The following is a 14,478-nucleotide window of genomic DNA, read 5'->3' as shown; positions in this document are numbered from 1 at the left end:
TGCACATCCACGGATGTCTTCGGTTGATACCATTACAAGTATACTTGAAGGGACTAACTATTCCTACACCCAGCTGTTAGCAACAGAGGTAAATGTACATCTACGGATGTCTAAAGTTAACATTGTTAGTTATCCTAGTATAAAGAGATAATGCGTAAGTTAGTTATATTATTTTACATTATCTTGTGACTCATCCACATAACCAATGAGGTGAATCGTATTTCAGTATCCTAGTACCAAAGGATACACTTTATTATATTAATAATAATTGTCGAACAGTCGGGTCTTGGTAGAAGGCTACTTTCAAAACAACCGGGTCTTGGTAGAAGACTACTTTCAAAACAGTCGGATCTTGGTAGAAGACTACTTTCAAAACAACTAGGTTTTGGTAGAAGACTACTTTCAAAACAACTAGGTCTTGGTAGAAGAATTCATCTGTACTAATAGGAATCATAGGGATTTCTAGGGTTTACCAAGCGGTTTCGATTACTTACAAACATTTCCACACTTATACGAACTTTCTTTCAGAACAATATCAAGTCTTTCATTACAAGCTTTACAAATCAAAAACACATTAATACTTATGAATTCAGCAGCTTTTTGGCTGATATTCGCTTTCAAAATAACTTGTATTCTTAGGTCGCAAATACACAGGTACGACGACCAGGTTTTTGGTGAAGACGGAGCAGTCCAGACTCGTCTTATTTTCTGATTATTCATTTTATTGTTGTATATTATGAAAGAACACACTTGAAATTAAAATTGTACTATTAATGAAATGGATGATGTTGTTGCTTGTTTACTACTTTACATTGTTGTGATACATTACATGACGTCCTCCGCCCCAGAACGTTTCCACCGTTCTCGGTTTTGGGGTGTGACAGGCCATGCGAAATTTCTCGGATTTTGGGATTTTTCTCGATGTTTGTATCCCAAACTTCAAAAATCCATAACTTTCGCATACGAGCTCCATTTTTCACGTTGTTTATGTGTGCGTGTAGGTGAAATTATCCTCTAAAACTTTATTTTAGACTCCGTTAGCTAATTTTAGTTTATATTTAATATTATTATTTTTAACAAACCAGGACAGGAAAATCCTTTAAAAGTTCATAACTTCTTCATCCGATGTCCGTTTTCATCTGTCTTTTTACTGTTGTACTACTATTGATGAAACCTTCGATTCTCGTTTAGGTTGTGTCAGTTAAAATTCAATCGATGTTTATTTCGAGTTTTTAGCTTTCTACTACTATACCGAAACTTAGAAACATCATAACTTCCTTATACGAAGTCAGATTTGGACGTTCTTTTTATAAAAATTATCGGTTTAAAAAATACTACGAATTTCATTTAGATCACTAAGGCTAAAAAGTATTTTATCGAAAACTCACTTTTTACGTTAAATAGTGTTTGTCGGTTTTGTCGCGGATCTCCGTTTGGTCATAACTTCTTCGTTATAACTCGAATTTCGATGAGGTTTTCGCCTAAATGTTTCTAACGAGATTCTTTACAACTTTCAATAATAAAATTATATTTATTTCAAATTTAATATTTTCGTTAAATTTCAATATTTTACATTTAATTGGAATCTTATAAGACTTCCAATATTTTATGAGTGATTCTAAATACAATTTTACTTTATTTATAGTAAAAACTATTTGTTAGAACTCAACGCTCAATATCATATAATATTTCATAATATTATCTATTACAAAAAACGATAACTAAACGTGTATATTACACAAGTATAGTTATAGACTTATACAAGTAGGAGACTGTTGGATTCGGTGTTTAGGCTGAGAACAAAAAATGTTATATACTTGAATTGATAGCAGCACAATGCTTTTGGGTTGCCCTCAAACCTAGAAATTGGACATGATGATTTTAGAGAGAGAGAGAGAAATAGATAGATAGATAGAGAGAGAGAGAAAGAGAGAGAAAGAGAGAGAGAGAGAGAGAGAGAGAGAGAGAGAGAGAGAGAGAGATGTTGGAATAGTGTCTAAGACTGCAACTATATTTGGTAAGTACTTGACCCGATTGAGCATGGTCCTTTTGGGTTGCCTTCACCATAGCAACTTGATAGGATGATTTACAATGAGAGAAGAAATATTATAAGGAATAATAATATTGTTATTTGATTAATATAAGTCATAAATGAATTAGGAATTAATTTGGTGACTTAAGGAGATTAATTAAATAGAAGGGCATAAACTATCAAGTGTATGATAGTTGTACTTTAGGCTATAATCCCTTATGGATAAGGGGTGGACGATTTTAGGGGCTTAGGATAGACCTAAAATCCAACCAAGGCTTATCATGAAGGGAATTAGGATTGCTTAGGGCCTAAGTTATCCAATGAGGTGAATCGTATTTGAGTATCCTAGTACCAAAGGATAAAATTTCTTATATTAATAATAATTTTCGAACAGTTAGGTCTTGGTAGAAGGCTACTTTCAAAACATTCGGGTCTTGGTAGAAGACTACTTTCAAAACAGTCGGGTCTTGGTAGAAGACTACTTTCAAAACAACTAGGTCTTGGTAGAAGACTACTTTCAAAACAACTAGGTCTTGGTAGAAGATTTCATCTATACTAATAGGAATCATAGGGATTTCTAGGGTTTACCGAGCGGTTTCGATTACTTACAAACATTTCCACACTTATACGAACTTTCTTTCAGAACAATATCAAGTCTTTCATTACAAGCTTTACAAATCAAAAACACATTAATACTTATGAATTCAGTAGCTTTTTGGCTGATACTCGCTTTCAAAATAACTTGTATTCTCAGGTCGCAAATACACAGGTACGACGACCAGGTTTTTGGTGAAGACGGAGCAGTCCAGACTCGTCTTATTTTTCTGATTATTCATTTTATTGTTGTATATTATGAAAGAACACACTTGAAATTAAAATTATACTATTAATGAAATGGATGATGTTGTTGCTTGTTTACTACTTTACATTGTTGTGATACATTACATGACGTCCTCCGCCCTAGAACGTTTCCACTGTTCTCGGTTTTGGGGTGTGACAGATTGGTATCAGAGCATTATGTATAGCGAATTAAGTATATCAACCCATAAAAGATATACTAACTATAACTACAATGGGACTGAAAATACTCGGACCAAGAGTTTATACTTTTAAATAATAAAATATTTAATTAAGTATACATGTCTGCATTCATACTAAAATCAGTGTCACAATGACAAGGACAAAAGTATTACGATTGTTGAATATCACAAGTAAGCTTGGGGATGTATGGTCAGTCCTGGGAATGGCATAGCCTGATCAACTATGCTGGTCCGAGGAGTGATTAGCATATGCCTAAGAATTGTTGTGATGTGGCAACAAGTCTAAAAAACTTACCAAACACTACCACAATGAGAACATTATAACAGAACCTAAATCTAAAATACTATAGGAGTATTTTGTGTTACTATAATTACTTACGTGAGAACTAAAAAGGATCTACAGTACTAAGTTGATAGTTGCTAAGTGGATATACTAAGGTTATATTGTAACAGCCCAAAATCTTAAGTATTGTTTAATTGCATTTTGGGGGTGTTTTAAAGGGGAGACTCGGCGAGTTGGAGTCAGACTCGCCGAGTAGGGTCGCAGTTGTGGTCGCGGGTTCGCGGCTGGACTCGACGAGTCCAGGTATGGACTCGGCGAGTCGACGCTGTTCAGCGGAAAACCCTAGCCGTTCAGTTTTGGACGTATATAAGGGATCTTATGCTGTCATTGCTCGTCTTTTGGCCGATTGAAGAGAACCCTAAACGACTGAGGCGTCTAGAGCAAGATTGAAGGCCATGGGTGACCTTGAAGGAATTGTTGTGCAAGGAGGAGAAGGGTTTTAGTTAAAGGAACTGCAGGGAGTTCGAGTTCTGAAGTTTGGGGACATGGAAGGTACATCATTCAGGTAATAACTCGAATTACATTCTCCTGTGATTGATGTATATATAGATTTAGGGTTTATGGAACCCATTTGGAGTCTAGATGGTTTGTTGTGTTGTTATTCAACGTTTATAACCTTGCATTAGGACCCTTAGAGGTCCAGAAGGATCCATGTTTGTATATTCGGGAAAATATATACCTCAGGAAGCAGTTCGATCGACTGCATGGAGTGGACTCGCCGAGTTGGATGATCGGACTCGGCGAGTAGCTTGAAGATTCACTGGGACTCGCCGAGTTTGTTCTTGAGACTCGGCGAGTGGAGTCGGGGTGGCCCCTCGATTCTTCCAGGAGTAACTCGTCGAGTTAAAGGGGATACTCGACGAGTAGAAGGGGAAGTTTAGAGGATTAAAGAACGACCAGACTCGCCGAGTCCAGTCGAGCTGACAATGGACTGTTGACCAGAGATGACCGGTGTGATTTCTTAGGGTCAGTTAACGTGGAAGATAGAAGTGTTAATAAGAGATATATGATGTTACAGGGAGCTTGTAGCTCGGAAGGATCAAGTGCAAGGGACTTCAGGAGTTGCTATCTCCCAGCGTCCGCGAGGTGAGTCTTCTCACTATACTTTACCCGGAAGGGTTTGATTGTGTGACCGGAAGGTCGAACATGTTATGCGTTATGTATTCATACTGTAAATGGAAGTTAGTAGCTACGCGTGATATGCATGTTATATGGGCCGGAAGGCAAAGTATTATGTGACAGAAAGGTCAGGTATGATATGTGATATATGTGCTTTATGTGTTAGAATATGTTTCGGGCCGGAAGGCAGGTTGATATATGATATATGTGCTTTATGTGTTAGAGTAATTGTATTATGTGTTATATATGTGTATGGGCCGGAAGGCAATTATTCTATGGGCCGGAAGGCAATTATCTTATGGGCCGGAAGGCAATTATCTTATGGGCCGGAAGGCAAATATCTATTGGGCCGGAAGGCGATTATCTCATGGGCCGGAAGGCATTGTGCAGTAGACCGGAAGGTCAGGGCCTGGAAAGGCGTACGTGCGTAGGGTGTATATTGGGGAACTCACTAAGCTTCGTGCTTACGTTGTTTATGTTATGTTGTTTCAGGTTCTTACAGTAACGCAGGATGGCAACGGTTCGATTGTACACACTGAAGAAAGAGTTGTGTTTTGGAGGATCCTGGTTTTCTATTTAACTAAAAATGAAACTACGTTTTGTAATTCTATTATGAACGAGGTTTTAAACAAGTGTATTAATATTAAATTGATTATTTCAATAAAAATTTTTGTCTCGAAAATCTTGGTGTTACAATTGGTATCAGAGCCTTGGTTTGAGGGATTCGGACGCGCCTACGGGTGAATCTGGACTCAAACTGAGGAAGTAAGAAAAAGTTTTCAAATAAATAGTTTTCTAAAAGTGAATAAGAGTTCAAAGAGAAAGCAAGAAAGAGCAGTGTGTACAATCAGCCAGAGCCAAACGGTGATTTCCCAAAATACCCTTACTTTTGTGTTATGAAATATCTATTATGCACTTTATGAGATATTATTGTATGCTAGAGACAGGCTAGGAATTTCATATCTTAGGACTAGAGTGGCCTGATTTGTGATGCCTTAGCCTAGGGTTTGTTGTGTATGTGCGTTATGCTTTTGTGTGTATGTGATGAGTGAGGGTATCTAGTTAGAACGCACGAGGGGTAGAGCTACAGAGTACAGTAGTACTTCCGAGGATGAACCGAGAAGGTGGAGCTATCAAGGATAGGGAGTCCTATGTATGCTTCGATGCTCGAATGCTGCTTGCTTCGTGCTTTGTGGAGTTCTCGATGATGGGAGTCAGCTACTAAGTGAGTATGACGATACTCAGGAGGTAGATGGCTGGCATCATTAGGAACTCTTCAGCAGCTGATAGCAAAGAAGTGGGGGGACGGCGGAAGGGACTAAGGAGTAAAACTAGCCAGATGAGTGCGCTGGTAGAGTAGAGGATTTCGCTGGAGAGCGAGCACGCGCGATGGGACTGGTGAAAGAGTAACTCGATCAGCTACTTAGGAACTCTGGGATGGTCCGTGTGGAAAGTATGGGTAGATGTGGCAGGTAGTATGGGCCCGTACTACTGAAAGCAGAGGACCCATACTGGATACAGGGAGCATTTTGAAGGTCCTAAGGAACGGAATGAGGGGTGATGTCATGGTTCGAGTACCATACATCGGAGCAGATTGCGGGGTGATGTTATGGTCCGGGCACCATACATCGGAACAGATTGAAATAGATGTTGTGGTTCGAGTGCCATACGTTGGAGCAGATTGAGGGTGATGCTATGGTTCAGGTACCATACACCGGAGCAAATTGAGAAGGCATGTCATGGGATGAGTACCATGGTTCGTAGTGGATGATGCTGGTGACTATCTTGTTATCCGGTTATGATCGAAGGGGTAGAGATCGGACGCTATGGGTTTTAGGCCTGTGGACCACGATTGAAGATGGAGAGGCGTTCCTTGAGAGGAGGAAAGGCGAGTACCTATCAGAGTATTGTGGTAGGGAGTTAAAGGGTGAGGGAAATTTCGGTCTAAGTCGAGAAATCAGTCGATAGAGGAGAGGTCACCTTCTAGGTGGGTAGTGCCATTTATGTTCGTGTGCAAGACACGAGGGGTCTGGTGTTTCAGTTCTGGGTTTGGGAGTACACCCTGCAGGTAGTTTTCGATAATGACTTCCCACTGAGCATCAGGTAGCGGGTGTGCCGCGAGGCAGTGATTTACTGTGAGCAGACAGTCAGTTGGGACTGAGGTAGTCGAGAACCACACCACACCTAATTGAGAATGACAGGTTGTGTTATAGTGGTAGCAGTGAAGAGTTCAGTCGAGTTTTGCAGTGCAGAGAGTTTCGTCTATGTTGAGAGTGAGTTCCTGTCCTTGGGACAAATCCGGCGTTGGATATGGGTTGATGAGTTGAGATGAGAGGAACGATGATTTTGCGGTGCAGTCTACGAGTCAAAGATGTTATCGAGCAGTGCAGGTGCTTAGTATTAGATTGGTATGGGATTTGGAACGATTAGAGACAGTCGTGATGAGAAGTTCTTGGAGAGTTAACCAGAGGTTCTGAGTATAGGGGGTTGATTGACTTCATAAGAGGAGGGACTATTGGGCGTTGCATAGCACTTTCCTGGAGCAGGTACGATTTTGCTGGTGAAAGATAGTCGTGGGTTGATGGTATGCTAACTAGTGACGGTTCGAACCCTAGTGGGGGAGAACCGGGTGCAGAACGTAGGAAACAAAGAATTGCCAAGAGTAGTTATAATTGGAGTATAGAGATGCAGTAGGAAATCATGAGACCAGAGGTGTCGATGATCGAGTAAAGGGGTCAGAGTGAGTTAATGCGGGAAGTACTTGAAGAGGAGAACGAACGTATTCATGACAGGTGATTGGTGTTGTTGCAAGAAGATAGAGAATGATTGAGCAGTCAACTTCCGGAGTCAGTATGCGTATCCTTGTTTGGATTTTGAGTGTCGGGAAAAAGGGATTTGGAGAATTATCAGCGCATTTCGTACGTCAACGTTATCTCGCATTCCGATCGAGAAATTAGATGCACCAAGGTTGTAAGGCGGGGAAAATATAGATTTAATTATGGGGTGCAGGAGATCATTGGTGGTGGTAGTATTCCGGGATATTCGGGTATGATATCCTTATTTTGGAGTTATTCGGGAATCCCGAACTGAATCGACATGTGGCATATCAGGTATCTGCGGATTTAGTAGGAGTTTTCGGGTATGGGCATTCAGGGAGATTATTTGAGAGGGTGGATTTTCGCAAGACGGGCGTTCGTTATGTTGATTGCCTCCATAGACTGTGGTGGATGTTCGAGTCGCAGTACTCACTAGTCAGAGGGTGTTGTGATACTGCGTGGAGTTGCAGTACTCACTGGGTGGCAAGAGAATTTTTAGGTTGGAATATTTTCGAGCAGCGCATGAGGGGGAAGAGCTTCGAGTTTGGGTAGCCCTGATATTGAGTCTTTGGAGCTTGGATGTTGAGTCGGGGGTGAGACGGGGGTCTTCGTCTCTGTCGGGAGATGCGGGGAGATACGCAAGGAAGAGGCATAGCAGAAACCAGAGATTAGAGTTGAGACGATCCTCGGTGGGATTCGTGTCACTGGGTCGGGATAGTGGTCACGGGGAGAAAAGTCAGTGGAATATTTGGATCGCGAAATGGGTGACCGTTGGGGGCTCAGGTGTGGGGCCAAAAGTTGATCTGGTACTTAGTCTTGAAGAGGAATATGGGAAAGGAGCTTATCATGATGACATCTGAGGACACTTTAGAGAGGGCGAACGATGCGGACGTTCGAAGACATGTTTCGGGCATGTGTTTTAGCTGTCGGAGGAAGCCGCGGTACGTAATTATCATTGGTTGAGTTGTTCCATATTAACAGCCATCATTAGTGCATTAGTATGCCGCCCTTTGAGCTGTTGCATGGAAGGTGATGTCGGAATCTCGTTCGTTGAGGAAAGGTAATGCATGGACCCGAGAGTCCTTGCGAGCAGATCCAGTGCATGTGTGATACAGGGAGTAGTGGCAAAGTTGTTAAGCGGATTTCACTAAGTGAGGGAATGGGAAGGTATGTTGGGGCGAGTGCAGCATGTGTATACGATTGCAAGAGGTGAACTCGTGAGAGTTGCCCTGAGAATTGAGAATAGGTCCCTCAGTTGTTTCGATATGGATAAAGTGGGCTTGGGATCGGGGAACCGGTGATTCAGAGTTTCATAACCCTTACGGGTCGTGTGAGCATTGAGATTTAGAGCAGAGTCGCGTCTTGGGAAATTCTCGGTTGCAGGAAGTGGTGGACAGTACAGCGATCGTGTTTTGGTCGACAGAGCAGATGCAACAGGTTAATCAGAGGTTAAAGATCGTTTAGAGTTGACAGGAAGGTTGTGCAGACAGACGCCGTTACGAGCATGCGTTTCAGGTCGGCGACTTCGTATTCCTGACGGTTTCTCCCTGGGAAAGGGTGTTTCGATCCAGGAAGAGGGGTAAGTAAGGGCCCGGTATGTTGGGGTTTTGCGTGAAGGTGCGAAGGTAGGAAAAGTGGCCTACCGGTTGGAGCTGCCAACGGAATTGGGATGGGTCCATGACACTTTTAGGTGTCGTAATTGAAGAGGTGTATAGCAGATGAGTCAGCAGCGGTTCTTCTAGAGAACGATTAGGTGGATGCGAGCCTGTGTTTCGCCGAGAGGCCAGTGGCCATCAGGGATCGGAAGATCAAGTTTCTGAGGAACAAGGAGGTACCTCTGGTATTGATTCGGTGGCAACCTCGGAAGAGATCGGAAGTGTCTAGGGAAGCCGAAACGTGTGGTGCGGGAGCAGCATCCAGAACTATTTTCAGAGTGAGACTTCGAGGGCGAAGTCTAATTCTAGTGGGGGAGAATTGTAACAGCCCAAAATCTTAAGTATTGTTTAATTGCATTTTGGGGGTGTTTTAAAGGGGAGACTCGGCGAGTTGGAGTCAGACTCGCCGAGTAGGGTCGCAGTTGTGGTCGCGGGTTCGCGGCTGGACTCGACGAGTCCAGGTATGGACTCGGCGAGTCGACGCTGTTCAGCGGAAAACCCTAGCCGTTCAGTTTGGGACGTATATAAGGGATCTTATGCTGTCATTGCTCGTCTTTTGGCCGATTGAAGAGAACCCTAAACGACTGAGGCGTCTAGAGCAAGATTGAAGGCCATGGGTGACCTTGAAGGAATTGTTGTGCAAGGAGGAGAAGGGTTTTAGTTAAAGGAACTGCAGGGAGTTCGAGTTCTGAAGTTTGGGGACATGGAAGGTACATCATTCAGGTAATAACTCGAATTACATTCTCCTGTGATTGATGTATATATAGATTTAGGGTTTATGGAACCCATTTGGAGTCTAGATGGTTTGTTGTGTTGTTATTCAACGTTTATAACCTTGCATTAGGACCCTTAGAGGTCCAGAAGGATCCATGTTTGTATATTCGGGAAAATATGTACCTCAGGAAGCAGTTCGATCGACTGCATGGAGTGGACTCGCCGAGTCGGATGATCGGACTCGGCGAGTAGCTTGAAGATTCACTGGGACTCGCCGAGTTTGTTCTTCAGACTCGGCGAGTGGAGTCGGGGTGGCCCCGCGATTCTTCCAGGAGTAACTCGTCGAGTTAAAAGGGATACTCGACGAGTAGAAGGGGAATTTTAGAGGATTAAAGAACGACTAGACTCGCCGAGTCGCCAGGGAACTCGCCGAGTCCAGTCGAGCTGACAATGGACTGTTGACCAGAGATGACCGGTGTGATTTCTTAGGGTCAGTTAACGTGGAAGATAGAAGTGTTAATAAGAGATATATGATGTTACAGGGAGCTTGTAGCTCGGAAGGATCAAGTGCAAGGGACTTCAGGAGTTGCTATCTCCCAGCGTCCGCGAGGTGAGTCTTCTCACTATACTTTACCCGGAAGGGTTTGATTGTGTGACCGGAAGGTCGAACATGTTATGCGTTATGTATTCATACTGTAAATGGAAGTTAGTAGCTACGCGTGATATGCATGTTATATGGGCCGGAAGGCAAAGTATTATGTGACAGAAAGGTCAGGTATGATATGTGATATATGTGCTTTATGTGTTAGAATATGTTTCGGGCCGGAAGGCAGGTTGATATATGATATATGTGCTTTATGTGTTAGAGTAATTGTATTATGTGTTATATATGTGTATGGGCCGGAAGGCAATTATTCTATGGGCCGGAAGGCAATTATCTTATGGGCCGGAAGGCAATTATCTTATGGGCCGGAAGGCAAATATCTATTGGGCCGGAAGGCGATTATCTCATGGGCCGGAAGGCATTGTGCAGTAGACCGGAAGGTCAGGGCCTGGAAAGGCGTACGTGCGTAGGGTGTATATTGGGGAACTCACTAAGCTTCGTGCTTACGTTGTTTATGTTATGTTGTTTCAGGTTCTTACAGTAACGCAGGATGGCAACGGTTCGATTGTACACACTGAAGAAAGAGTTGTGTTTTGGAGGATCCTGGTTTTCTATGTAACTAAAAATGAAACTACGTTTTGTAATTCTATTATGAACGAGGTTTTAAACAAGTGTATTAATATTAAATTGATTATTTCAATAAAAATTTTTGTCTCGAAAATCTTGGTGTTACATATATGTAACTAGGATGTCATAGACATAGAATGTGTGAAATTCTGCTTTACTCCGATCTTGTGAATTTGGAGTTGAGTTCACTTATTCGAAAGCCTATCCTGTTTTGATTACATATAACTGGTATGCACTCTACAAATAATGATGTAACTAATGAAGATTATCTAATAATCATCTAGATAGTTCGTCTAATAATTATTTCTTTACACAAATTCTCGTGTAGACAACATGCCTGGACTCCATCCCCACGATAACCCATACTTCCCGATCAAAGGCAGTGCTGGATTGTTCAGAGAAGAACCAGAGAATGATCATGCACTCCCTTTTTGAATGATCACCATGCTGAAGACCTTTCGGATGATGATAACTTCGAACTCGAGGATGAGAACCTACCCCTAGTAGCTCCCAGTAGCTCCCAATTCAAACCCTCACCCTCGTCCAACTCTTCATGGCCTGACGCCTCCTTGGGTAGAATGCTTGGAAACATGGAGCGAAGAGCAAGATCAACCTATGCCGTTTAAAGGATATCGAAGCTTCTACCACTCAAGTGAAGGAATCTCAGTAGATAGAGTTCTACAAATCATAATCCGTAGAGTTTCCCGAAACGAAATTCAGGGCAGGATGACTTTTCAACATGTCGAAGAGGTTAATGCCAATGCAAGAATGCATACCATTCGCACCAATCACCTTGATCACCAGTGAGAGATCTGAGAGAAACCATGAGACCCTGCTGCAAGCACTAGCTGAAACCCGAGTCGAAGCCATAGAGCTCCATGTATGCAAGACGATGTACGAGAGATACCTGCTTGATATGAAACGTCAACTAACCAAACTAAGGGTTCACCATAGGGGTGACCGTCGCTAGTAGGAGATACTTTACTTCCTCCTTCATTTTAAAGAACCATGTTCCTGTCTGTGCTCTGTGTAGTACTTTCTATGTGACTACCATGTACTGTAAGTACTTTTAGTTAAGCCTTTATGCTGTCAAGGACTTTTCTACTCCGAATATGATGTACGACCTACAACAAGGTTAATTTCCCCAAACCTATTACATCTCCAACATCGAATATATGAACTTTCGACTAACTTTCGTGTTACTCTTTCTTCAAATATCTTCATTTTACCACCGTTGGAGTCTATCTGAAACCCCATATAGTCAAGCTATTGGACTATGGTAATTTAACTCCAAAATCATTTTCAAGCCTCTTTTAAAGGTTGGATCATATTATCCATCAACCTATAATACCTCGGCTTGAACGACAAACGTTTAAAGAGCATTGTACAAACATACTTCTACTCAGTACTAGGACTGCATCATAGGGATGTAGGTCAAACCTCCGCAAACATACTTCCAATCCGTACTAAGACTGCATCATAGGGATAATCATGTCGTCATCCGGAAACAATCAGCCAAGCAATGAAACCCCTATTCTCCATCTCGATGCCGCTACATTACAAGCTGCAGTAGCAGTTGCTGTGACAACTTTCCTTACACACATCAATTCAGGCAACACAAGCAATACCGAAAAAGGAGTCGAGAGTTCCGATGGTAGTACCAAACTGGGAAACCAACAAATGGCAACAGTCATAGACTTGCGAAGCCGTAAGACCGTAAGGAAGAGACGATATCGTCAAGCCCTAAAGGAGCATAAGAGATCCCAAAGACTTGCCATGCCACAGCAACACCTGGCAACTCCTGTAGAACGCTTTAAGAAGCAATTTCCAAGGTGGTGTAATGAGAAAGGAACTTGTGTCCACATAACATTGGCTAAACACGTCACTCCCTCCACCAAGGCTAGTACTAGCCAATCATGCCACCAATGCGGGGAGATAAGGCATCTCAAGAAGGATTGCCCTATAACAAAGAACTCTGGTGAAGACGGTAGGATTCTCAGGATCACAGCTGCAGGAGAACCTACTCAGAACCCATGTTATTGTAATTTAGGTGTTTCGTTGTAACAGACTTATAAACCATCCAAAACTAGTGCAACTAGAGTCTTATCTTTTGCGGGATCCCGTCGGTATAGGGATGCTCGTGCTGCGTATACTTGCCTTTTGTAGTATACCTTATATGCAGCAATAGTCTTGTAGTAGTCTAAAGTATTGTAATTCTGTTAATGGTTGCACTGTTGTGTTTTGTCTGTAAACATCTTATGTTCAAATCTAATGTCCTTAAGTTTCCTTATGATTCCGACATTATCATACGACTTGATTCAATTTGATCCTCACAAAAACAGCTTCATACGTACATCTGATTTTTCGAAATCGCCTTTCTAGCGAAGCCGTCATATCTGAACACCAAGTACTCATGAATGGAGTACCTCTTAGTTCTTTTCCTTTCCAAAGAAATCCCCGAAGTACCAGTCGTACAGTATCTTAAGTTCAAATCCAAAGATCCATACGGTTGATCTGTCGTTGATGAATGTATACATAGGGGTGATATATAGTCAAGGTTTTGACTTCATAATCAGTATGAATTGGTTGTCTTCTTATGCAAGAGGAAAGGTCACTGGCTATACCTCAAGACAGCTTAATACACAGGAAGTTAACTATACAACACATGATCTTGATTCAAGAGTAGTGATAATTGCTCTGAAGATCTGGAGACACTACCTCTAGGGTACAAGGTGTACTAATTTCATAGTCCACAAAACATCCAACATACATTCGACCAAGAAGAGTTATCACACCAGTAAGGCAAACGAAAGAAACAAAGTCGTTCCCCGATAGTGAAAGGTTCGCTGGAACGCCATGCGAGGATCTTAATTCACTTAGGAACACAAAGATCAAATAAAACTTCTATCCGTAGCGTAGTATCAATTCTGCTTAAACTCTAATTTCGGGACGAAATTCCCTCTAACGGGGGGATGATGTGACAACCCGATATTTTGAGACAATGACACGTAACACGAGTCAAATATAGGTAAAAATTTAACTTTCCTAAAATCTTATTTGGGTTAAATAAAGTGGTAGGAATCATATCAAGGTTTTCGTGCATATAAAGAACACTAAAATCCGAGTTATAACGAAGAAGTTATGACCAATCTAATATTCGCAGTGAAAATCGGCAACACTGATAGACGTAAAACGCGAAGTTTCAATACAATAATTTTTAGCCTTAGGTATCTAAATAAAAGTTATAGATACCCCAAACCTGTAAGCATACCTAAAAAGAATGCCCAATTCTAACTTCATATGAGGAAGTTATGATTTTTCGAAGTTTCAGACATAACAGTAGACAACTAAAAACTCGAAATCGAGATCAAGCGGATTTTTACCAACATGACCTAAACGAGAATCGAAGACCTCATCAATGGTATTACAATGGTAAAAAGTCTGGCGAAAACAGACAGCGGATGAAGGAGTTATGAAATTTTAACGGACTTTTCCTATCCCGGCCTATTAAAAATATAATAACAAAAA

The sequence above is a fragment of the Lactuca saligna genome, chromosome 9 (genome assembly GCF_052625555.1).
Source record: "Lactuca saligna cultivar CGN05327 chromosome 9, ASM5262555v1, whole genome shotgun sequence".
Lineage (NCBI taxonomy): Eukaryota > Viridiplantae > Streptophyta > Magnoliopsida > Asterales > Asteraceae > Lactuca > Lactuca saligna.
Note: the sequence above shows the minus strand (reverse complement) of the source record.